Here is a 26,364-nt window from a genome sequence, read left to right as displayed (position 1 = left end):
GGCTCTGTACGTGAGCACTGAACCTGGGCTCTGAACCTGGCTCTGTACCTGAGCTCTGTTCCGGGGCTCTGTTCCTGGGCTCTGAACCTGGGCTCTGTACCTGAGCTCTGTTCCTGGGCTCTGTTCCGGGGCTCTGTTCCTGGGCTCTCTACCTGGGCTCCTGGGCACTGTACCTGGTCTCTGTTCCTGGGCACTGTATCTGGGCTCTGTTCCTGGGCTCTGTACCTAGGCTCAGTTCCTGGGCTCTGAACCTGGGCTCTGTACCTGAGCTCTGGTCTGGGGCTCTGTTCCTGGGCTCTCTACCTGGGCTCTGTTCCTGGGCACTGTACCTGGGCTCTGAACCTGGGCTCTCTTCCTGGGCTCTGTTCCGGGGCTCTGAACCTGTGCTCTGTTCCTGGGTTCTGGTCGTGGGCTCTGTTCCAGGGCTCTATACCTGAGCTCTGTACCTGGGCTCTGTTCCTGGGCTCTGTACCTGGGCTCTGTACCTGGGCTCTGAACCTGGGCTCTGTACCTGAGCCATGTTCCGGGGCTCTGTTCCTGGGCTCTGTACCTGGGTTCTGTTCCTGGGCTCTGAACCTGGGCTCTGAACCTGGGCTGTCTTCCTGGGCTCTGTTCCTGGGCTCTGTACCTGGGTTCTGTTCCTGGGCTCTGAACCTGGGCTCTGAACCTGGGCTCTGTACCTGAGCTCTGTTCCGGGGCTTTGTTCCTGGGCTCTGTACCTGGGTTCTGTTCCTGGGCCCTGAACCTGGGCTCTGAACCTGGGCTCTCTTCCTGGGCTCTGTTCCTGGGCTCTGTTCCGGGGCTCTGAACCTGGGCTCTGAACCTGGGCTCTGTTCCTGTGCTCTGTTCCGGGGCTCTGTTCCGGGGCTCTGTACCTGAGCTCTGTTACAGGGCTCTGTTCCTGGGCTCTGTACCTGAGCTCTGTTCCGGGGCTCTGTTCCTGGGCTCTGTTCCGGGGCTCTGAACCTGGGCTCTAAACCTGGGCTCTCTTCCTGTGCTCTGTTCCGGGGCTCTGTTCCGGGGCTCTGTACCTGAGCTCTGTTACAGGGCTCTGTTCCTGGGCTCTGTTCCTGGACTCTGTTCCTGGTGTCTCTACCTGGGCTCTGTACATGAGCTCTGAACCTGGGCTCTGAACCTGGCTCTGTTCCGGGGCTCTGTTCTGGGGCTCTGTTCCTGGGCTCTGTACCTGGGCTCTGTTCCTGGGCTCTGAACCTGGGCTCTGTACCTGAGCTCTGTTCCGGGGCTCTGTTCCTGGGCTCTGTTCCGGGGCTCTGTTCCTGGGCTCTCTACCTGGGCTCCTGGGCACTGTACCTCAAATCAAATCAAATGTATTTATATAGCCCTTCGTACATCAGCTGATATCTCAAAGTGCTGTACAGAAACCCAGCCTAAAACCCCAAACAGCAAGCAATGCAGGTGTAGAAGCACGGTGGCTAGGAAAAACTCCCTAGAAAGGCCAAAACCTAGGAAGAAACCTAGAGAGGAACCAGGCTATGTGGGGTGGCCAGTCCTCTTCTGGCTGTGCCGGGTGGAGATTATAACAAAACATGGTCAAGATGTTCAAATGTTCATAAATGACCAGCATGGTCGAATAATAATAAGGCAGAATAGTTGAAACTGGAGCAGCAGCACAGTCAGGTGGACTGGGGACAGCAAGGAGTCATCATGTCAGGTATTCCTGGGGCATGGTCCTAAGGCTCAGGTCCTCCGAGAGAGAGAAAGAAAGAGAGAATTAGAGAGAGCATATGTGGGATGGCCAGTCCTCTTCTGGCTGTGCCGGGTGGAGATTATAACAGAACATGGCCAAGATGTTCAAATGTTCATAAATGACCAGCATGGTCGAATAATAATAAGGCAGAACAGTTGAAACTGGAGCAGCAGCACAGCCAGGTATACTGGGGACAGCAAGGAGTCATCATGTCAGGTAGTCCTGGGGCATGGTCCTAGGGCTCAGGTCCTCCGAGAGAGAGAAAGAGAGAAGGAGAGAATTAGAGAACGCACACTTAGATTCACACAGGACACCGAATAGGACAGGAGAAGTACTCCAGATATAACAAACTGACCCCAGCCCCCCGACACATAAACTACTGCAGCATAAATACTGGAGGCTGAGACAGGAGGGGTCAGGAGACACTGTGGCCCACTCCGAGGACACCCCCGGACAGGGCCAAACAGGAAGGATATAACCCCACCCACTTTGCCAAAGCACAGCCCCCACACCACTAGAGGGATATCTTCAACCACCAACTTACCATCCTGAGACAAGGCTGAGTATAGCCCACAAAGACCTCCGCCACGGCACAACCCAAGGGGGGGGGGGGGGGGGGGCGCCAACCCAGACAGGATGACCACATCAGTGACTCAACCCACTCAGGTGACGCACCCCCTCCAGGGACGGCATGAGAGAGCCCCAGTAAAGCCAGTGACTCAGCCCCTGTAATAGGGTTAGAGGCAGAGAATCCCAGTGGAAAGAGGGGAACCGGCCAGGCAGAGACAGCAAGGGCGGTTCGTTGCTCCAGAGCCTCTCCGTTCACCCTCCCACTCCTGGGCCAGACTACACTCAATCATATGACCCACTGAAGAGATGAGTCTTCAGTAGAGACTTAAAGGTTGAGACCGAGTTTGCGTCTCTGACATGGGTAGGCAGACCGTTCCATAAAAATTGAGCTCTATAGGAAAAAGCCCTGCCTCCAGCTGTTTGCTTAAAAATTCTAGGGACAATTAGGAGGCCTGCGTCTTGTGACCGTAGCGTACGTGTAGGTATGTACGGCAGGACCAAATCAGAGAGATAGGTAGGAGCAAGCCCATGTAATGCTTTGTAGGTTAGCAGTAAAACCTTGAAATCAGCCCTTGCTTTGACAGGAAGCCAGTGTAGAGAGGCTAGCACTGGAGTAATATGATCAAATTTTTTGGTTCTAGTCAGGATTCTAGCAGCCGTATTTAGCACTAACTGAAGTTTATTTAGTGCTTTATCCGGGTAGCCGGAAAGTAGAGCATTGCAGTAGTCTAACCTGGAAGTGACAAAAGCATGGATACATTTTTCTGCATCATTTTTGGACAGAAAGTTTTAGATTTTTGCAATGTTACGTAGATGGAAAAAAGCTGTCCTTGAAATGGTCTTGATATGTTCTTCAAAAGAGAGATCAGGGTCCAGAGTAACGCCGAGGTCCTTCACAGTTTTATTTGAGACGACTGTACAACCATTAAGATTAATTGTCAGATTCAACAGAAGATCTCTTTGTTTCTTGGGACCTAGAACAAGCATCTCTGTTTTGTCCGAGTTTAAAAGTAGAAAGTTTGCAGCCATCCACTTCCTTATGTCTGAAACACATTCTTCTAGCAAGGGCAATTTTGGGGCTTCACCATGTTTAATTGAAATGTACAGCTGTGTGTCATCCGCATAGCAGTGAAAGTTAACATTATGTTTTCGAATAACATCCCCAAGAGGTAAAATATATAGTGAAAACAATAGTGGTCCTAAAACGGAACCTTGAGGAACACCGAAATTTACAGTTGATTTGTCAGAGGACAAACCATTCACAGAGACAAACTGATATCTTTCCGACAGATAAGATCTAAACCAGGCCAGAACTTGTCCGTGTAGACCAATTTGGGTTTCCAATCTCTCCAAAAGAATGTGGTGATCGATGGTATCAAAAGCAGCACTAAGGTCTAGGAGCACGAGGACAGATGCAGAGCCTCGGTCCGATGCCATTAAAATGTAATTTACCACCTTCACAAGTGCCGTCTCAGTGCTATGATGGGGTCTAAAACCAGACTGAAGCATTTCGTATACATTGTTTATCTTCAGGAAGGCAGTGAGTTGTTGCGCAACAGCCTTTTCTAAAATTTTTGAGAGGAATGGAAGATTCGATATAGGCCGATAGTTTTTTATATTTTCTGGGTCAAGGTTTGGCTTTTTCAAGAGAGGCTTTATTACTGCCACTCTTAGTGAGTTTGGTACACATCCGGTGGATAGAGAGACGTTTATTATGTTCAACATAGGAGGGCCAAGCACAGGAAGCAGCTCTTTCAGTAGTTTAGTTGGAATAGGGTCCAGTATGCAGCTTGAAGGTTTAGAGGCCATGATTATTTTCATCATTGTGTCAAGAGATATAGTACTAAAACACTTGAGCGTCTCTCTTGATCCTAGGTCCTGGCAGAGTTGTGCAGACTCAGGACAACTGAGCTTTGAAGGAATACGCAGATTTAAGGAGGAGTCCGTAATTTACTTTCTAATAATCATAATCTTTTCCTCAAAGAAGTTCATGAATTTATCACTGCTAAAGTGAAAGTCATCCTCTCTTGGGGAATGCTGCTTTTTAGTTAGCTTTGCGACAGTATCAAAAAGGAATTTCGGATTGTTCTTATTTTCCTCAATTAAGTTAGAAAAATAGGATGATCGAGCAGCAGTAAGGGCTCTTCGGTACTGCACAGTACTGTCTTTCCAAGCTAGTCGGAAGACTTCCAGTTTGGTGTGGCGCCATTTCCGTTCCAATTTTCTGGAAGCTTGCTTCAGAGCTCGGGTATTTTCTGTGTACCAGGGAGCTAGTTTCTTATGATAAATGTTTTTAGTTTTTAGGGGTGCAACTGCATCTAGGGTATTGCGCAAGGTTAAGTTGAGTTCCTCAGTTAGGTGGTTAACTGATTTTTGTCCTCTGGCGTCCTTGGGTAGACAGAGGGAATCTGGAAGGACATCAAGGAATCTTTGTGTTGTCTGTGAATTTATAGCACGACTTTTGATGATCCTTGGTTGGGGTCTGAGCAGATTATTTGTTGCAATTGCAAACGTAATAATGATGCCTGGTCTCTGTTCCTGGGCACTGTACCTGGGCTCTGTTCCTGGGCTCTGTACCTAGGCTCTGTTCCTGGGCTCTGAACCTGGGCTCTGTACCTGAGCTCTGTTCTGGGGCTCTGTTCCTGGGCTCTCTACCTGGGCTCTGTTCCTGGGCACTGTACCTGGGCTCTGAACCTGGGCTCTCTTAATGGGCTCTGTTCCGGGGCTCTGAAACTGTGCTCTGTTCCTGGGCTCTGGTCGTGGGCTCTGTTCCAGGGCTCTATACCTGAGCTCTGTACCTGGGCTCTGTTCCTGGGCTCTGTACCTGGGCTCTGTTCCTGAGCTCTTAACCTGGGCTCTGTACCTGGGCTCTGTACCTGAGCTCTGTTCTGGGGCTCTGTTCCTGGGCTCTCTACCTGGGCTCTGTTCCTGGGCACTGTACCTGGGCTCTGAACCTGGGCTCTCTTAATGGGCTCTGTTCCGGGGCTCTGAAACTGTGCTCTGTTCCTGGGCTCTGGTCATGGGCTCTGTTCCAGGGCTCTATACCTGAGCTCTGTACCTGGGCTCTGTTCCTGGGCTCTGTACCTGGGCTCTGAACCTGGGCTCTGTACCTGAGCTCTGTTCCGGGGCTCTGTTCCTGGGCTCTGTACCTGGGTTCTGTTCCTGGGCTCTGAACCTGGGCTCTGAACATGGGCTCTGTACCTGAGCTCTGTTCCGGGACTTTGTTCCTGGGCTCTGTACCTGGGTTCTGTTCCTGGGCTCTGAACCTGGGCTCTGAACCTGGGCTCTCTTCCTGGGCTCTGTTCCTGGGCACTGTACCTGGGCTCTGTTCCTGGGCTCTGTACCTAGGCTCTGTTCCTGGGCTCTGAACCTGGGCTCTGTACCTGAGCTCTGTTCTGGGGCTCTGTTCCTGGGCTCTCTACCTGGGCTCTGTTCCTGGGCACTGTACCTGGGCTCTGAACCTGGGCTATCTTCCTGGGCTCTGTTCCGGGGCTCTGAACCTGTGCTCTGTTCCTGGGCTCTGGTCGTGGGCTCTGTTCCAGGGCTCTCTACCTGGGCTCTGTACCTGGGCTCTGTACCGGGGCTCTGAACCTGGGCTCTGTACCTGAGCTCTGTTCCTGGGCTCTGTACCTGGGTTCTGTTCCTGGGCTCTGAACCTGGGCTCTGAACCTGGGCTCTGTACCTGAGCTCTGTTCCGGGACTTTGTTCCTGGGCTCTGTACCTGGGTTCTGTTCCTGGGCTCTGAACCTGGGCTCTGAACCTGGGCTCTCTTCCTGGGCTCTGTTCCTGGGCTCTGTACCTGGGTTCTGTTCCTGGGCTCTGAACCTGGGCTCTGTTCCTGTGCTCTGTTCCGGGGCTCTGTTCCGGGGCTCTGTACCTGAGCTCTGTTCCGGGGCTCTGTACCTGAGCTCTGTTCCGGGGCTCTGTTCCTGGGCTCTGTACCTGGGCTCTGTTCCTGAGCTCTTAACCTGGGCTCTGTACCTGGGCTCTGTACCTGAGCTCTGTTCTGGGGCTCTGTTCCTGGGCTCTCTACCTGGGCTCTGTTCCTGGGCACTGTACCTGGGCTCTGAACCTGGGCTCTCTTAATGGGCTCTGTTCCGGGGCTCTGAAACTGTGCTCTGTTCCTGGGCTCTGGTCGTGGGCTCTGTTCCAGGGCTCTATACCTGAGCTCTGTACCTGGGCTCTGTTCCTGGGCTCTGTACCTGGGCTCTGAACCTGGGCTCTGTACCTGAGCTCTGTTCCGGGGCTCTGTTCCTGGGCTCTGTACCTGGGTTCTGTTCCTGGGCTCTGAACCTGGGCTCTGAACATGGGCTCTGTACCTGAGCTCTGTTCCGGGACTTTGTTCCTGGGCTCTGTACCTGGGTTCTGTTCCTGGGCTCTGAACCTGGGCTCTGAACCTGGGCTCTCTTCCTGGGCTCTGTTCCTGGGCACTGTACCTGGGCTCTGTTCCTGGGCTCTGTACCTAGGCTCTGTTCCTGGGCTCTGAACCTGGGCTCTGTACCTGAGCTCTGTTCTGGGGCTCTGTTCCTGGGCTCTCTACCTGGGCTCTGTTCCTGGGCACTGTACCTGGGCTCTGAACCTGGGCTATCTTCCTGGGCTCTGTTCCGGGGCTCTGAACCTGTGCTCTGTTCCTGGGCTCTGGTCGTGGGCTCTGTTCCAGGGCTCTCTACCTGGGCTCTGTACCTGGGCTCTGTACCGGGGCTCTGAACCTGGGCTCTGTACCTGAGCTCTGTTCCTGGGCTCTGTACCTGGGTTCTGTTCCTGGGCTCTGAACCTGGGCTCTGAACCTGGGCTCTGTACCTGAGCTCTGTTCCGGGACTTTGTTCCTGGGCTCTGTACCTGGGTTCTGTTCCTGGGCTCTGAACCTGGGCTCTGAACCTGGGCTCTCTTCCTGGGCTCTGTTCCTGGGCTCTGTACCTGGGTTCTGTTCCTGGGCTCTGAACCTGGGCTCTGTTCCTGTGCTCTGTTCCGGGGCTCTGTTCCGGGGCTCTGTACCTGAGCTCTGTTCCGGGGCTCTGTTCCTGGGCTCTGTACCTGGGCTCTGTTCCTGAGCTCTTAAACTGGGCTCTGTAACTGGGCTCTGTACCTGAGCTCTGTTCTGGGGCTCTGTTCCTGGGCTCTCTACCTGGGCTCTGTTCCTGGGCACTGTACCTGGGCTCTGAACCTGGGCTCTCTTAATGGGCTCTGTTCCGGGGCTCTGAAACTGTGCACTGTTCCTGGGCTCTGGTCGTGGGCTCTGTTCCAGGGCTCTATACCTGAGCTCTGTACCTGGGCTCTGTTCCTGGGCTCTGTACCTGGGCTCTGAACCTGGGCTCTGTACCTGAGCTCTGTTCCGGGGCTCTGTTCCTGGGCTCTGTACCTGGGTTCTGTTCCTGGGCTCTGAACCTGGGCTCTGAACATGGGCTCTGTACCTGAGCTCTGTTCCGGGACTTTTTTCCTGGGATCTGTACCTGGGTTCTGTTCCTGGGCTCTGAACCTGGGCTCTGAACCTGGGCTCTCTTCCTGGGCTCTGTTCCTGGGCTCTGTACCTGTGTTCTGTTCCTGGGCTCTGAACCTGGGCTCTGAACCTGGGCTCTGTACCTGAGCTCTGTTCCGGGGCTTTGTTCCTGGGCTCTGTACCTGGGTTCTGTTCCTGGGCTCTGAACCTGGGCTCTGAACCTGGGCTCTCTTCCTGGGCTCTGTTCCTGGGCTCTGTTCCGGGGCTCTGAACCTGGGCTCTGAACCTGGGCTCTGTTACAGGGCTCTGTTCCTGGGCTCTGTACCTGAGCTCTGTTACAGGGCTCTGTTCCTGGGCTCTGTTCCTGGACTTTGTTCCTGGTGTTTCTACCTGGGCTCTGTACGTGAGCTCTGAACCTGGGCTCTGGTCGTGGGCTCTGTTCCGGGGCTCTGAACCTGTGCTCTGTTCCTGGGCTCTGGTCGTGGGCTCTGTTCCAGGGCTCTATACCTGAGCTCTGTACCTGGGCTCTGTACCGGGGCTCTGAACCTGGGCTCTGTACCTGAGCTCTGTTCCTGGGCTCTGTACCTGGGTTCTGTTCCTGGGCTCTGAACCTGGGCTCTGAACCTGGGCTCTGTACCTGAGCTCTGTTCCGGGACTTTGTTCCTGGGCTCTGTACCTGGGTTCTGTTCCTGGGCTCTGAACCTGGGCTCTGAACCTGGGCTCTCTTCCTGGGCTCTGTTCCTGGGCTCTGTACCTGGGTTCTGTTCCTGGGCTCTGAACCTGGGCTCTGTTCCTGTGCTCTGTTCCGGGGCTCTGTTCCGGGGCTCTGTACCTGAGCTCTGTTCCGGGGCTCTGTTCCTGGGCTCTGTACCTGGGCTCTGTTCCTGAGCTCTTAACCTGGGCTCTGTACCTGGGCTCTGTACCTGAGCTCTGTTCTGGGGCTCTGTTCCTGGGCTCTCTACCTGGGCTCTGTTCCTGGGCACTGTACCTGGGCTCTGAACCTGGGCTCTCTTAATGGGCTCTGTTCCGGGGCTCTGAAACTGTGCTCTGTTCCTGGGCTCTGGTCGTGGGCTCTGTTCCAGGGCTCTATACCTGAGCTCTGTACCTGGGCTCTGTTCCTGGGCTCTGTACCTGGGCTCTGAACCTGGGCTCTGTACCTGAGCTCTGTTCCGGGGCTCTGTTCCTGGGCTCTGTACCTGGGTTCTGTTCCTGGGCTCTGAACCTGGGCTCTGAACATGGGCTCTGTACCTGAGCTCTGTTCCGGGACTTTGTTCCTGGGCTCTGTACCTGGGTTCTGTTCCTGGGCTCTGAACCTGGGCTCTGAACCTGGGCTCTCTTCCTGGGCTCTGTTCCTGGGCTCTGTACCTGTGTTCTGTTCCTGAGCTCTGAACCTGGGCTCTGAACCTGGGCTCTCTTCCTGGGCTCTGTTCCTGGGCTCTGTTCCGGGGCTCTGTTCCTGGGCTCTGAACCTGGGCTCTGTTCCTGTGCTCTGTTCCGGGGCTCTGTACCTGGGTTCTGTTACAGGGCTCTGTTCCTGGGCTCTGTTCCTGGACTCTGTTCCTGGTGTCTCTACCTGGGCTCTGTACGTGAGCACTGAACCTGGGCTCTGAACCTGGCTCTGTACCTGAGCTCTGTTCCGGGGCTCTGTTCCTGGGCTCTGAACCTGGGCTCTGTACCTGAGCTCTGTTCCTGGGCTCTGATCCGGGGCTCTGTTCCTGGGCTCTCTACCTGGGCTCCTGGGCACTGTACCTGGTCTCTGTTCCTGGGCACTGTATCTGGGCTCTGTTCCTGGGCTCTGTACCTAGGCTCAGTTCCTGGGCTCTGAACCTGGGCTCTGTACCTGAGCTCTGGTCTGGGGCTCTGTTCCTGGGCTCTCTACCTGGGCTCTGTTCCTGGGCACTGTACCTGGGCTCTGAACCTGGGCTCTCTTCCTGGGCTCTGTTCCGGGGCTCTGAACCTGTGCTCTGTTCCTGGGTTCTGGTCGTGGGCTCTGTTCCAGGGCTCTATACCTGAGCTCTGTACCTGGGCTCTGTTCCTGGGCTCTGTACCTGGGCTCTGTACCTGGGCTCTGAACCTGGGCTCTGTACCTGAGCCATGTTCCGGGGCTCTGTTCCTGGGCTCTGTACCTGGGTTCTGTTCCTGGGCTCTGAACCTGGGCTCTGTACCTGAGCTCTGTTCCGGGACTTTGTTCCTGGGCTCTGTACCTGGGTTCTGTTCCTGGGCTCTGAACCTGGGCTCTGAACCTGGGCTGTCTTCCTGGGCTCTGTTCCTGGGCTCTGTACCTGGGTTCTGTTCCTGGGCTCTGAACCTGGGCTCTGAACCTGGGCTCTGTACCTGAGCTCTGTTCCGGGGCTTTGTTCCTGGGCTCTGTACCTGGGTTCTGTTCCTGGGCTCTGAACCTGGGCTCTGAACCTGGGCTCTCTTCCTGGGCTCTGTTCCTGGGCTCTGTTCCGGGGCTCTGAACCTGGGCTCTGAACCTGGGCTCTGTTCCTGTGCTCTGTTCCGGGGCTCTGTTCCGGGGCTCTGTACCTGAGCTCTGTTACAGGGCTCTGTTCCTGGGCTCTGTACCTGAGCTCTGTTCCGGGGCTCTGTTCCTGGGCTCTGTTCCGGGGCTCTGAACCTGGGCTCTAAACCTGGGCTCTCTTCCTGTGCTCTGTTCCGGGGCTCTGTTCCGGGGCTCTGTACCTGAGCTCTGTTACAGGGCTCTGTTCCTGGGCTCTGTTCCTGGACTCTGTTCCTGGTGTCTCTACCTGGGCTCTGTACATGAGCTCTGAACCTGGGCTCTGAACCTGGCTCTGTTCCGGGGCTCTGTTCTGGGGCTCTGTTCCTGGGCTCTGTACCTGGGCTCTGTTCCTGGGCTCTGAACCTGGGCTCTGTACCTGAGCTCTGTTCCGGGGCTCTGTTCCTGGGCTCTGTTCCGGGGCTCTGTTCCTGGGCTCTCTACCTGGGCTCCTGGGCACTGTACCTCAAATCAAATCAAATGTATTTATATAGCCCTTCGTACATCAGCTGATATCTCAAAGTGCTGTACAGAAACCCAGCCTAAAACCCCAAACAGCAAGCAATGCAGGTGTAGAAGCACGGTGGCTAGGAAAAACTCCCTAGAAAGGCCAAAACCTAGGAAGAAACCTAGAGAGGAACCAGGCTATGTGGGGTGGCCAGTCCTCTTCTGGCTGTGCCGGGTGGAGATTATAACAAAACATGGTCAAGATGTTCAAATGTTCATAAATGACCAGCATGGTCGAATAATAATAAGGCAGAATAGTTGAAACTGGAGCAGCAGCACAGTCAGGTGGACTGGGGACAGCAAGGAGTCATCATGTCAGGTATTCCTGGGGCATGGTCCTAAGGCTCAGGTCCTCCGAGAGAGAGAAAGAAAGAGAGAATTAGAGAGAGCATATGTGGGATGGCCAGTCCTCTTCTGGCTGTGCCGGGTGGAGATTATAACAGAACATGGCCAAGATGTTCAAATGTTCATAAATGACCAGCATGGTCGAATAATAATAAGGCAGAACAGTTGAAACTGGAGCAGCAGCACAGCCAGGTATACTGGGGACAGCAAGGAGTCATCATGTCAGGTAGTCCTGGGGCATGGTCCTAGGGCTCAGGTCCTCCGAGAGAGAGAAAGAGAGAAGGAGAGAATTAGAGAACGCACACTTAGATTCACACAGGACACCGAATAGGACAGGAGAAGTACTCCAGATATAACAAACTGACCCCAGCCCCCCGACACATAAACTACTGCAGCATAAATACTGGAGGCTGAGACAGGAGGGGTCAGGAGACACTGTGGCCCACTCCGAGGACACCCCCGGACAGGGCCAAACAGGAAGGATATAACCCCACCCACTTTGCCAAAGCACAGCCCCCACACCACTAGAGGGATATCTTCAACCACCAACTTACCATCCTGAGACAAGGCTGAGTATATTCATGAACTTCTTTGAGGAAAAGATTATGATTATTAGAAAGCAAATTACGGACTCTTCCTTAAATCTGCGTATTCCTTCAAAGCTCAGTTGTCCTGAGTCTGCACAACTCTGCCAGGACCTAGGATCAAGAGAGACACTCAAGTGTTTTAGTACTATATCTCTTGACACAATGATGAAAATAATCATGGCCTCTAAACCTTCAAGCTGCATACTGGACCCTATTCCAACTAAACTACTGAAAGAGCTGCTTCCTGTGCTTGGCCCTACTATGTTGAACATAATAAACGGCTCTCTATCCACCGGATGTGTACCAAACTCACTAAAAGTGGCAGTAATAAAGCCTCTCTTGAAAAAGCCAAACCTTGACCCAGAAAATATAAAAAACTATCGGCCTATATCGAATCTTCCATTCCTCTCAAAAATTTTAGAAAAGGCTGTTGCGCAACAACTCACTGCCTTCCTGAAGACAAACAATGTATACGAAATGCTTCAGTCTGGTTTTAGACCCCATCATAGCACTGAGACGGCACTTGTGAAGGTGGTAAATGACATTTTAATGGCATCGGACCGAGGCTCTGCATCTGTCCTCGTGCTCCTAGACCTTAGTGCTGCTTTTGATACCATCGATCACCACATTCTTTTGGAGAGATTGGAAACCCAAATTGGTCTACACGGACAAGTTCTGGCCTGGTTTAGATCTTATCTGTCGGAAAGATATCAGTTTGTCTCTGTGAATGGTCTGTCCTCTGACAAATCAACTGTAAATTTCGGTGTTCCTCAAGGTTCCGTTTTAGGACCACTATTGTTTTCACTATATATTTTACCTCTTGGGGATGTTATTCGAAAACATAATGTTAACTTTCACTGCTATGCAGATGACACACAGCTGTACATTTCAATTAAACATGGTGAAGCCCCAAAATTGCCCTTGCTAGAAGAATGTGTTTCAGACATAAGGAAGTGGATGGCTGCAAACTTTCTACTTTTAAACTCGGACAAAACAGAGATGCTTGTTCTAGGTCCCAAGAAACAAAGAGATCTTCTGTTGAATCTGACAATTAATCTTAATGGTTGTACAGTCGTCTCAAATAAAACTGTGAAGGACCTCGGCGTTACTCTGGACCCTGATCTCTCTTTTGAAGAACATATCAAGACCATTTCAAGGACAGCTTTTTTCCATCTACGTAACATTGCAAAAATCAGGAACTTTCTGTCCAAAAATGATGCAGAAAAATTAATCCATGCTTTTGTCACTTCCAGGTTAGACTACTGCAATGCTCTACTTTCCGGCTACCCGGATAAAGCACTAAATAAACTTCAGTTAGTGCTAAATACGGCTGCTAGAATCCTGACTAGAACCAAAAAATTTGATCATATTACTCCAGTGCTAGCCTCTCTACACTGGCTTCCTGTCAAAGCAAGGGCTGATTTCAAGGTTTTACTGCTAACCTACAAAGCATTACATGGGCTTGCTCCTATCTATCTCTCTGATTTGGTCCTGCCGTACATACCTACACGTACGCTACGGTCACAAGACGCAGGCCTCCTAATTGTCCCTAGAATTTTTAAGCAAACAGCTGGAGGCAGGGCTTTCTCCTATAGAGCTCCATTTTTATGGAACGGTCTGCCTACCCATGTCAGAGACGCAAACTCGGTCTCAACCTTTAAGTCTCTACTGAAGACTCATCTCTTCAGTGGGTCATATGATTGAGTGTAGTCTGGCCCAGGAGTGGGAGGGTGAACGGAAAGGCTCTGGAGCAACGAACCACCCTTGCTGTCTCTGCCTGGCCGGTTCCCCTCTTTCCACTGGGATTCTCTGCCTCTAACCCTATTACAGGGGCTGAGTCACTGGCTTTACTGGGGCTCTCTCATGCCGTCCCTGGAGGAGGTGCGTCACCTGAGTGGGTTGAGTCACTGATGTGGTCATCCTGTCTGGGTTGGCGCCCCCCCCCCCCCCCCCCCTTAAGTTGTGCCGTGGCGGAGGTCTTTGTGGGCTATACTCAGCCTTGTCTCAGGATGGTAAGTTGGTGGTTGAAGATATCCCTCTAGTGGTGTGGGGGCTGTGCTTTGGCAAAGTGGGTGGGGTTATATCCTTCCTGTTTGGCCCTGTCCGGGGGTGTCCTCGGAGTGGGCCACAGTGTCTCCTGACCCCTCCTGTCTCAGCCTCCAGTATTTATGCTGCAGTAGTTTATGTGTCGGGGGGCTAGGGTCAGTTTGTTATATCTGGAGTACTTCTCCTGTCCTATTCGGTGTCCTGTGTGAATCTAAGTGTGCGTTCTCTAATTCTCTCCTTCTCTCTTTCTCTCTCTCGGAGGACCTGAGCCCTAGGACCATGCCCCAGGACTACCTGACATGATGACTCCTTGCTGTCCCCAGTCCACCTGGCTGTGCTGCTGCTCCAGTTTCAACTGTTCTGCCTTATTATTATTCGACCATGCTGATCATTTATGAACATTTGAACATCTTGGCCATGTTCTGTTATAATCTCCACCCGGCACAGCCAGAAGAGGACTGGCCATCCCACATATGCTCTCTCTAATTCTCTCTTTCTTTCTCTCTCTCGGAGGACCTGAGCCCTAGGACCATGCCCCAGGAATACCTGACATGATGACTCCTTGCTGTCCCCAGTCCACCTGACTGTGCTGCTGCTCCAGTTTCAACTATTCTGCCTTATTATTATTCGACCATGCTGGTCATTTATGAACATTTGAACATCTTGACCATGTTTTGTTATAATCTCCACCCGGCACAGCCAGAAGAGGACTGGCCACCCCACATAGCCTGGTTCCTCTCTAGGTTTCTTCCTAGGTTTTGGCCTTTCTAGGGAGTTTTTCCTAGCCACCGTGCTTCTTCACCTGCATTGCTTGCTGTTTGGGGTTTTAGGCTGGGTTTCTGTACAGCACTTTGAGATATCAGCTGATGTACGAAGGGCTATATAAAATAAATTTGATTGAAATTTGAGTATAGCCCACAAAGACCTCCGCCACGGCACAACCCAAGGGGGGGGGGGGGGGGGGGGGCGCCAACCCAGACAGGATGACCACATCAGTGACTCAACCCACTCAGGTGACGCACCCCCTCCAGGGACGGCATGAGAGAGCCCCAGTAAAGCCAGTGACTCAGCCCCTGTAATAGGGTTAGAGGCAGAGAATCCCAGTGGAAAGAGGGGAACCGGCCAGGCAGAGACAGCAAGGGCGGTTCGTTGCTCCAGAGCCTCTCCGTTCACCCTCCCACTCCTGGGCCAGACTACACTCAATCATATGACCCACTGAAGAGATGAGTCTTCAGTAGAGACTTAAAGGTTGAGACCGAGTTTGCGTCTCTGACATGGGTAGGCAGACCGTTCCATAAAAATTGAGCTCTATAGGAAAAAGCCCTGCCTCCAGCTGTTTGCTTAAAAATTCTAGGGACAATTAGGAGGCCTGCGTCTTGTGACCGTAGCGTACGTGTAGGTATGTACGGCAGGACCAAATCAGAGAGATAGGTAGGAGCAAGCCCATGTAATGCTTTGTAGGTTAGCAGTAAAACCTTGAAATCAGCCCTTGCTTTGACAGGAAGCCAGTGTAGAGAGGCTAGCACTGGAGTAATATGATCAAATTTTTTGGTTCTAGTCAGGATTCTAGCAGCCGTATTTAGCACTAACTGAAGTTTATTTAGTGCTTTATCCGGGTAGCCGGAAAGTAGAGCATTGCAGTAGTCTAACCTGGAAGTGACAAAAGCATGGATACATTTTTCTGCATCATTTTTGGACAGAAAGTTTTAGATTTTTGCAATGTTACGTAGATGGAAAAAAGCTGTCCTTGAAATGGTCTTGATATGTTCTTCAAAAGAGAGATCAGGGTCCAGAGTAACGCCGAGGTCCTTCACAGTTTTATTTGAGACGACTGTACAACCATTAAGATTAATTGTCAGATTCAACAGAAGATCTCTTTGTTTCTTGGGACCTAGAACAAGCATCTCTGTTTTGTCCGAGTTTAAAAGTAGAAAGTTTGCAGCCATCCACTTCCTTATGTCTGAAACACATTCTTCTAGCAAGGGCAATTTTGGGGCTTCACCATGTTTAATTGAAATGTACAGCTGTGTGTCATCCGCATAGCAGTGAAAGTTAACATTATGTTTTCGAATAACATCCCCAAGAGGTAAAATATATAGTGAAAACAATAGTGGTCCTAAAACGGAACCTTGAGGAACACCGAAATTTACAGTTGATTTGTCAGAGGACAAACCATTCACAGAGACAAACTGATATCTTTCCGACAGATAAGATCTAAACCAGGCCAGAACTTGTCCGTGTAGACCAATTTGGGTTTCCAATCTCTCCAAAAGAATGTGGTGATCGATGGTATCAAAAGCAGCACTAAGGTCTAGGAGCACGAGGACAGATGCAGAGCCTCGGTCCGATGCCATTAAAATGTAATTTACCACCTTCACAAGTGCCGTCTCAGTGCTATGATGGGGTCTAAAACCAGACTGAAGCATTTCGTATACATTGTTTGTCTTCAGGAAGGCAGTGAGTTGTTGCGCAACAGCCTTTTCTAAAATTTTTGAGAGGAATGGAAGATTCGATATAGGCCGATAGTTTTTTATATTTTCTGGGTCAAGGTTTGGCTTTTTCAAGAGAGGCTTTATTACTGCCACTCTTAGTGAGTTTGGTACACATCCGGTGGATAGAGAGACGTTTATTATGTTCAACATAGGAGGGCCAAGCACAGGAAGCAGCTCTTTCAGTAGTTTAGTTGGAATAGGGTCCAGTATGCAGCTTGAAGGTTTAGAGGCCATGATTATTTTCATCATTGTGTCAAGAGATATAGTACTAAAACACTTGAGCGTCTCTCTTGATCCTAGGTCCTGGCAGAGTTGTGCAGACTCAGGACAACTGAGCTTTGAAGGAATACGCAGATTTAAGGAGGAGTCCGTAATTTACTTTCTAATAATCATAATCTTTTCCTCAAAGAAGTTCATGAATTTATCACTGCTAAAGTGAAAGTCATCCTCTCTTGGGGAATGCTGCTTTTTAGTTAGCTTTGCGACAGTATCAAAAAGGAATTTCGGATTGTTCTTATTTTCCTCAATTAAGTTAGAAAAATAGGATGATCGAGCAGCAGTAAGGGCTCTTCGGTACTGCACAGTACTGTCTTTCCAAGCTAGTCGGAAGACTTCCAGTTTGGTGTGGCGCCATTTCCGTTCCAATTTTCTGGAAGCTTGCTTCAGAGCTCGGGTATTTTCTGTGTACCAGGGAGCTAGTTTCTTATGATAAATGTTTTTAGTTTTTAGGGGTGCAACTGCATCTAGGGTATTGCGCAAGGTTAAGTTGAGTTCCTCAGTTAGGTGGTTAACTGATTTTTGTCCTCTGGCGTCCTTGGGTAGACTGAGGGAATCTGGAAGGACATCAAGGAATCTTTGTGTTGTCTGTGAATTTATAGCACGACTTTTGATGATCCTTGGTTGGGGTCTGAGCAGATTATTTGTTGCAATTGCAAACGTAATAATGATGCCTGGTCTCTGTTCCTGGGCACTGTACCTGGGCTCTGTTCCTGGGCTCTGTACCTAGGCTCTGTTCCTGGGCTCTGAACCTGGGCTCTGTACCTGAGCTCTGTTCTGGGGCTCTGTTCCTGGGCTCTCTACCTGGGCTCTGTTCCTGGGCACTGTACCTGGGCTCTGAACCTGGGCTATCTTCCTGGGCTCTGTTCCGGGGCTCTGAACCTGTGCTCTGTTCCTGGGCTCTGGTCGTGGGCTCTGTTCCAGGGCTCTATACCTGAGCTCTGTACCTGGGCTCTGTACCGTGGCTCTGAACCTGGGCTCTGTACCTGAGCTCTGTTCCTGGGCTCTGTACCTGGGTTCTGTTCCTGGGCTCTGAACCTGGGCTCTGAACCTGGGCTCTGTACCTGAGCTCTGTTCCGGGACTTTGTTCCTGGGCTCTGTACCTGGGTTCTGTTCCTGGGCTCTGATCCTGGGCTCTGAACCTGGGCTCTCTTCCTGGGCTCTGTTCCTGGGCTCTGTACCTGGGTTCTGTTCCTGGGCTCTGAACCTGGGCTCTGTTCCTGTGCTCTGTTCCGGGGCTCTGTTCCGGGGCTCTGTACCTGAGCTCTGTTCCGGGGCTCTGTTCCTGGGCTCTGTACCTGGGCTCTGTTCCTGAGCTCTTAACCTGGGCTCTGTACCTGGGCTCTGTACCTGAGCTCTGTTCTGGGGCTCTGTTCCTGGGCTCTCTACCTGGGCTCTGTTCCTGGGCACTGTACCTGGGCTCTGAACCTGGGCTCTCTTAATGGGCTCTGTTCCGGGGCTCTGAAACTGTGCTCTGTTCCTGGGCTCTGGTCGTGGGCTCTGTTCCAGGGCTCTATACCTGAGCTCTGTACCTGGGCTCTGTTCCTGGGCTCTGTACCTGGGCTCTGAACCTGGGCTCTGTACCTGAGCTCTGTTCAGGGGCTCTGTTCCTAGGCTCTGTACCTGGGTTCTGTTCCTGGGCTCTGAACCTGGGCTCTGAACATGGGCTCTGTACCTGAGCTCTGTTCCGGGACTTTGTTCCTGGGCTCTGTACCTGGGTTCTGTTCCTGGGCTCTGAACCTGGGCTCTGAACCTGGGCTCTCTTCCTGGGCTCTGTTCCTGGGCTCTGTACCTGTGTTCTGTTCCTGGGCTCTGAACCTGGGCTCTGTACCTGGGCTCTGTTCCTGAGCTCTTAACCTGGGCTCTGTACCTGGGCTCTGTACCTGAGCTCTGTTCTGGGGCTCTGTTCCTGGGCTCTCTACCTGGGCTCTGTTCCTGGGCACTGTACCTGGGCTCTGAACCTGGGCTCTCTTAATGGGCTCTGTTCCGGGGCTCTGAAACTGTGCTCTGTTCCTGGGCTCTGGTCGTGGGCTCTGTTCCAGGGCTCTATACCTGAGCTCTGTACCTGGGCTCTGTTCCTGGGCTCTGTACCTGGGCTCTGAACCTGGGCTCTGTACCTGAGCTCTGTTCAGGGACTTTGTTCCTGGGCTCTGTACCTGGGTTCTGTTCCTGGGCTCTGAACCTGGGCTCTGAACCTGGGCTCTCTTCCTGGGCTCTGTTCCTGGGCTCTGTACCTGTGTTCTGTTCCTGGGCTCTGAACCTGGGCTCTGAACCTGGGCTCTGTACCTGAGCTCTGTTCCGGGGCTTTGTTCCTGGGCTCTGTACTTGGGTTCTGTTCCTGGGCTCTGAACCTGGGCTCTGAACCTGGGCTCTCTTCCTGGGCTCTGTTCCTGGGCTCTGTTCCGGGGCTCTGAACCTGGGCTCTGAACCTGGGCTCTGTTACAGGGCTCTGTTCCTGGGCTCTGTACCTGAGCTCTGTTACAGGGCTCTGTTCCTGGGCTCTGTTCCTGGACTCTGTTCCTGGTGTTTCTACCTGGGCTCTGTACGTGAGCTCTGAACCTGGGCTCTGGTCGTGGGCTCTGTTCCGGGGCTCTGAACCTGTGCTCTGTTCCTGGGCTCTGGTCGTGGGCTCTGTTCCAGGGCTCTATACCTGAGCTCTGTACCTGGGCTCTGTACCGGGGCTCTGAACCTGGGCTCTGTACCTGAGCTCTGTTCCTGGGCTCTGTACCTGGGTTCTGTTCCTGGGCTCTGAACCTGGGCTCTGAACCTGGGCTCTGTACCTGAGCTCTGTTCCGGGGCTTTGTTCCTGGGCTCTGTACCTGGGTTCTGTTCCTGGGCTCTGAACCTGGGCTCTCTTCCTGGGCTCTGTTCCTGGGCTCTGTTCCGGGGCTCTGAACCTGGGCTCTGAACCTGGGCTCTGTTCCTGGGCTCTGAACCTGGGCTCTGAACCTGGGCTCTCTTCCTGGGCTCTGTTCCTGGGCTCTGTTCCGGGGATCTGTACCTGAGCTCTGTTCCGGGGCTCTGTTCCTGGGCTCTATACATGAGCTCTGTACCTGGGCTCTGTTCCGGGGCTCTGTACATGAGCTCTGTTACAGGGCTCTGTTCCTGGGCTCTGTTCCTGGACTCTGTTCCTGGTGTTTCTACCTGGGCTCTGTACGTGAGCTCTGAACCTGGGCTCTGAACCTGGGCTCTGTACCTGAGCTCTGTTCCGGGGCTCTGTTCCTGGGCTCTGTACCTTGGTTCTGTTCCTGGGCTCTGAACCTGGGCTCTGAACATGGGCTCTGTACCTGAGCTCTGTTCCGGGACTTTGTTCCTGGGCTCTGTACCTGGGTTCTGTTCCTGGGCTCTGAACCTGGGCTCTGAACCTGGGCTCTCTTCCTGGGCTCTGTTCCTGGGCTCTGAACCTGGGCTCTGAACCTGGGCTCTGTTCCTGAGCTCTGTTCCGGGGCTTTGTTCCTGGGCTCTGTACCTGGGTTCTGTTCCTGGGCTCTGAACCTGGGCTCTGAACCTGGGCTCTCTTCCTGGGCTCTGTTCCTGGGCTCTGTTCCGGGGCTCTGAACCTGGGTTCTGTTCCTGGGCTCTGAACCTGGGCTCTGAACCTGGGCTCTGTACCTGAGCTCTGTTCCCGGGGCTCTGTTCCTGAGCTCTGTACCTGGGTTCTGTTCCTGGGCTCTGAACCTGGGCTCTGAACCTGGGCTCGCTTCCTGGGCTCTGTTCCTGGGCTCTGTTCCGGGGCTCTGTTCCTGGGCTCTGTACCTGGGCTCTGTACCTGGGCTCTGAACCTGGGCTCTGTACCTGAGCTCTGTTCCGGGGCTCTGTTCCTGGGCTCTGTACCTGGGCTCTGTTCCTGGGCTCTGAACCTGGGCTCTGAACCTGGGCTCTGTTCCTGGGCTCTGTTCCGGGACTTTGTTCCTGGGCTCTGTACCTGGGTTCTGTTCCTGGGCTCTGAACCTGGGCTCTGAACCTGGGCTCTCTTCCTGGGCTCTGTTCCTGGGCTCTGTACCTGGGTTCTGTTCCTGGGCTCTGAACCTGGGCTCTGAACCTGGGCTCTGTACCTGAGCTCTGTTCCGGGGCTTTGTTCCTGGGCTCTGTACCTGGGCTCTGTTCCTGGGCTCTGTTCCGGGGATCTGAACCTGGGCTCTGAACCTGGGCTCTGAACCTGGGCTCTGTTCCGGGGCTCTGTTCCGGGGATCTGTACCTGAGCTCTGTTCCGGGGCTCTGTTCCTGGGCTCTATACCTGAGCTCTGTACCTGGGCTCTGTTCCTGGGCTCTGTACCTGGGCTCTGTACCTGGGCTCTGAACATGAGCTCTGTTCCGGGGCTCTGTTCCTGGGCTCTGTTCCGGGGCTCTGTTCCTGGGCTCTGTACTTGGGCTCTGAACCTGGGCTCTGGAGCTCTGTTCCGGGGCTTTGTTCCTGGGCTCTGTACCTGGGTTCGGTTCCTGGGCTCTGAACCTGGGCTCTGTTCATGAGCTCTGTTCTGGGGCTCTGTTCCTGGGCTCTCTACCTGGGCTCTGTTCCTGGGCAGTGTACCTGGGCTCTGTTCCTGGGCACTGTACCTGTGCTCTGGTCCTGGGCTCTCTACCTGAGCTCTGTTCCGGGGCTCTGTTCCTGGGCTCTGTTCCGGGGCTCTGTTCCTGGGCTCTGTTCCGGGGCTCTGGTCCTGTGCTCTGTACCTGGGCTCTGAACCTGGGCTCTGTACCTGGGCTCTGTTCTGGGGATCTGTTCCTGGGCTCTGTTCCGAGGCTCTGTTCCTGGGCTCTGTTCCGGGGCTCTGTTCCGGGGCTCTGAACCTGGGCTCTGTTCCAGGGCTCTGTACTTGGGCTCTGAACCTGTGCTCTGTACCTGAGCTCTGTTCCGGGGCTTTGTTCCTGGGCTCTGTTCCGGGGCTCTGGTCCTGTGCTCTGTGCCTGGGCTCTGAACCTGGGCTCTGTTCCGGGGCTCTGTTCCGGGGCTCTGTTCCGGGGATCTGAACCTGGGCTCTGAACCTGGGCTCTGAACCTGGGCTCTGTTCCGGGGCTCTGTTCCTGGGCTCTGTTCCGGGGATCTGAACCTGGGCTCTGAACCTGGGCTCTGAACCTGGGCTCTGTTCCGGGGCTCTGTTCCTGGGCTCTGTTCCGGGGCTCTGTTCCGGGGCTCTGTTCCTGGGCTCTGTTCCGGGGATCTGTTCCGGGGCTCTGAACCTGGGCTCTGTTCCTGGGCTCTGTACTTGGGCTCTGAACCTGGGCTCTGTACCTGAGCTCTGTTCCGGGGCTTTGTTCCTGGGCTCTGTACCTGGTTTCTGTTCCTGGGCTCTGAACCTGGGCTCTGTTCCTGAGCTCTGTTCTGGGGCTCTGTTCCTGGGCTCTCTACCTGGGCTCTGTTCCTGGGCTCTGTACCTAGGCTCTGTTCCGGGGCTCTGAACCTGGGCTCTGTACCTGAGCTCTGTTCTGGGGCTCTGTTCCTGGGCTCGCTACCTGGGCTCTGTTCCTGGGCACTGTACCTGGGCTCTGAACCTGGGCTCTCTTCCTGGGCTCTATTCCTGGGCTCTGAACCTGTGCTCTGTTCCTGGGCTCTGGTCTTGGGCTCTTTTCCGGGGCGCTGTTCCTGGTGTCTCTACCTGGGCTCTGTTCCTGGGCTCTGTACCTGGGCTCTGAACCTGGGCTCTGTACCTGAGCTCTCTTCCTGGGCTCTGTTCCGGAGCTCTGAACCTGTGCTCTGTTCCTGGGCTCTGGTCGTGGGCTCTGTTCCAGGGCTCTATACCTGAGCTCTGTACCTGGGCTCTGTTCCTGGGCTCTGTACCTGGGCTCTGTACCTGGGCTCTGAACCTGGGCTCTGTACCTGAGCTCTGTTCCGGGGCTCTGTTCCTGGGCTCTGTACCTGGGTTCTTTTCCTGGGCTCTGAACCTGGGCTCTGAACCTGGGCTCTGTACCTGAGCTCTGTTCCGGGACTTTGTTCCTGGGCTCTGTACCTGGGTTCTGTTCCTGGGCTCTGAACCTGGGCTCTGAACCTGGGCTCTCTTCCTGGGCTCTGTTCCTGGGCTCTGTACCTGGGTTCTGTTCCTGGGCTCTGAACCTGGGCTCTGAACCTGGGCTTTGTACCTGAGCTCTGTTCCGGGGCTTTGTTCCTGGGCTCTGTACCTGGGTTCTGTTCCTGGGCTCTGAACCTGGGCTCTCTTCCTGGGCTCTGTTCCTGGGCTCTGTTCCGGGGCTCTGAACCTGGGCTCTGAACCTGGGCTCTGTTCCTGGGCTCTGAACCTGGGCTCTGAACCTGGGCTCTCTTCCTGGGCTCTGTTCCTGGGCTCTGTTCCGGGGATCTGTACCTGAGCTCTGTTCCGGGGCTCTGTTCCTGGGCTCTATACATGAGCTCTGTACCTGGGCTCTGTTCCGGGGCTCTGTACATGAGCTCTGTTACAGGGCTCTGTTCCTGGGCTCTGTTCCTGGACTCTGTTCCTGGTGTTTCTACCTGGGCTCTGTACGTGAGCTCTGAACCTGGGCTCTGAACCTGGGCTCTGTACCTGAGCTCTGTTCCGGGGCTCTGTTCCTGGGCTCTATTCCGGGGCTCTGTTCCTGGGCTCTCTACCTGGGCTCCTGGGCACTGTACCTGGTCTCTGTTCCTGGGCACTGTACCTGGGCTCTGTTCCTGGGCTCTGTACCTAGGCTCTGTTCCTGGGCTCTGAACCTGGGCTCTGTACCTGAGCTCTGTTCTGGGGCTCTGTTCCTGGGCTCTCTACCTGGGCTCTGTTCCGGGGATCTGTTCCGGGGCTCTGAACCTGGGCTCTGTACCTGGGTTCTGTTCCTGGGCTCTGAACCTGGGCTCTGTTCATGAGCTCTGTTCTGGGTCTCTACCTGGGCTCTGTTCCTGGGCTCTGTACCTGGGCTCTGAACCTGGGCTCTGTACCTGAGCTCTCTTCCTGGGCTCTGTTCCGGAGCTCTGAACCTGTGCTCTGTTCCTGGGCTCTGGTCGTGGGCTCTGTTCCAGGGCTCTATACCTGAGCTCTGTACCTGGGCTCTGTTCCTGGGCTCTGTACCTGGGCTCTGTACCTGGGCTCTGAACCTGGGCTCTGTACCTGAGCTCTGTTCCGGGGCTCTGTTCCTGGGCTCTGTACCTGGGCTCTGTTCCTGGGCTCTGAACCTGGGCTCTGAACCTGGGCTCTCTTCCTGGGCTCTGTTCCTGGGCTCTGTACCTGGGTTCTGTTCCTGGGCTCTGAACCTGGGCTCTGAACCTGGGCTCTGTACCTGAGCTCTGTTCCGGGGCTTTGTTCCTGGGCTCTGTACCTGGGTTCTGTTCCTGGGCTCTGAACCTGGGCTCTGAACCTGGGCTCTGTACCTGAGCTCTGTTCCGGGACTTTGTTCCTGGGCTCTGTACCTGGGTTCTGTTCCTGGGCTCTGAACCTGGGCTCTGAACCTGGGCTCTCTTCCTGGGCTCTGTTCCTGGGCTCTGTACCTGGGTTCTGTTCCTGGGCTCTGAACCTGTGCTCTGAACCTGGGCTCTGTACCTGAGCTCTGTTCCGGGGCTTTGTTCCTGGGCTCTGTACCTGGGTTCTTTTCCTGGGCTCTGAACCTGGGCTCTGTTCCTGGGCTCTGTTCCTGGGCTCTGTTCCGGAGCTCTGAACCTGGGCTCTGAACCTGGGCTCTGTTCCTGTGCTCTGTTCCGGGGCTCTGTTCCTGGGCTCTGTACCTGAGCTCTGTTCCGGGGCTCTGTTCCTGGGCTCTCTACCTGGGCTCTGTTCCTGGGCTCTTAACCTGGGCTCTGTACCTGGGCTCTGTTCCTGGGCACTGTACCTGGGCTCTGAACCTGGGCTCTCTTAATGGGCTCTGTTCCGGGGCTCTGAAACTGTGCTCTGTTCCTGGGCTCTGGTCGTGGGCTCTGTTCCAGGGCTCTATACCTGAGCTCTGTACCTGGGCTCTGTTCCTGGGCTCTGTACCTGGGCTCTGAACCTGGGCTCTGAACCTGGGCTCTGTACCTGAGCTCTGTTCCGGGGTTCTGTTCCTGGGCTCTGTACCTGGGTTCTGTTCCTGGGCTCTGAACCTGGGCTCTGAACATGGGCTCTGTACCTGAGCTCTGTTCCGGGACTTTGTTCCTGGGCTCTGTACCTGGGTTCTGTTCCTGGGCTCTGAACCTGGGCTCTGAACCTGGGCTCTCTTCCTGGGCTCTGTTCCTGGGCTCTGTACCTGGGTCGTGGGCTCTTTTCCGGGGCGCTGTTCCTGGTGTCTCTACCTGGGCTCTGTTCCTGGGCTCTGTACCTGGGCTCTGAACCTGGGCTCTGTACCTGAGCTCTCTTCCTGGGCTCTGTTCCGGAGCTCTGAACCTGTGCTCTGTTCCTGGGCTCTGGTCGTGGGCTCTGTTCCAGGGCTCTATACCTGAGCTCTGTTCCGGGGCTCTGTTCCTGGGCTCTATTCCGGGGCTCTGTTCCTGGGCTCTCTACCTGGGCTCCTGGGCACTGTACCTGGTCTCTGTTCCTGGGCACTGTACCTGGGCTCTGTTCCTGGGCTCTGTACCTAGGCTCTGTTCCTGGGCTCTGAACCTGGGCTCTGTACCTGAGCTCTGTTCTGGGGCTCTGTTCCTGGGCTCTCTACCTGGGCTCTGTTCCGGGGATCTGTTCCGGGGCTCTGAACCTGGGCTCTGTACCTGGGTTCTGTTCCTGGGCTCTGAACCTGGGCTCTGTTCATGAGCTCTGTTCTGGGTCTCTACCTGGGCTCTGTTCCTGGGCTCTGTACCTGGGCTCTGAACCTGGGCTCTGTACCTGAGCTCTCTTCCTGGGCTCTGTTCCGGAGCTCTGAACCTGTGCTCTGTTCCTGGGCTCTGGTCGTGGGCTCTGTTCCAGGGCTCTATACCTGAGCTCTGTACCTGGGCTCTGTTCCTGGGCTCTGTACCTGGGCTCTGTACCTGGGCTCTGAACCTGGGCTCTGTACCTGAGCTCTGTTCCGGGGCTCTGTTCCTGGGCTCTGTACCTGGGCTCTGTTCCTGGGCTCTGAACCTGGGCTCTGAACCTGGGCTCTCTTCCTGGGCTCTGTTCCTGGGCTCTGTACCTGGGTTCTGTTCCTGGGCTCTGAACCTGGGCTCTGAACCTGGGCTCTGTACCTGAGCTCTGTTCCGGGGCTTTGTTCCTGGGCTCTGTACCTGGGTTCTGTTCCTGGGCTCTGAACCTGGGCTCTGAACCTGGGCTCTGTACCTGAGCTCTGTTCCGGGACTTTGTTCCTGGGCTCTGTACCTGGGTTCTGTTCCTGGGCTCTGAACCTGGGCTCTGAACCTGGGCTCTCTTCCTGGGCTCTGTTCCTGGGCTCTGTACCTGGGTTCTGTTCCTGGGCTCTGAACCTGTGCTCTGAACCTGGGCTCTGTACCTGAGCTCTGTTCCGGGGCTTTGTTCCTGGGCTCTGTACCTGGGTTCTTTTCCTGGGCTCTGAACCTGGGCTCTGTTCCTGGGCTCTGTTCCTGGGCTCTGTTCCGGGGCTCTGAACCTGGGCTCTGAACCTGGGCTCTGTTCCTGTGCTCTGTTCCGGGGCTCTGTTCCTGAGCTCTGTACCTGAGCTCTGTTCCGGGGCTCTGTTCCTGGGCTCTGTACCTGGGCTCTGTTCCTGGGCTCTTAACCTGGGCTCTGTACCTGGGCTCTGTTCCTGGGCACTGTACCTGGGCTCTGAACCTGGGCTCTCTTAATGGGCTCTGTTCCGGGGCTCTGAAACTGTGCTCTGTTCCTGGGCTCTGGTCGTGGGCTCTGTTCCAGGGCTCTATACCTGAGCTCTGTACCTGGGCTCTGTTCCTGGGCTCTGTACCTGGGCTCTGAACCTGGGCTCTGAACCTGGGCTCTGTACCTGAGCTCTGTTCCGGGGTTCTGTTCCTGGGCTCTGTACCTGGGTTCTGTTCCTGGGCTCTGAACCTGGGCTCTGAACATGGGCTCTGTACCTGAGCTCTGTTCCGG

The sequence above is a fragment of the Oncorhynchus mykiss genome, chromosome 12 (genome assembly GCF_057628025.1).
Source record: "Oncorhynchus mykiss isolate SJ-2025 chromosome 12, ASM5762802v1, whole genome shotgun sequence".
NCBI lineage: Eukaryota > Metazoa > Chordata > Actinopteri > Salmoniformes > Salmonidae > Oncorhynchus > Oncorhynchus mykiss.
Note: the sequence above shows the minus strand (reverse complement) of the source record.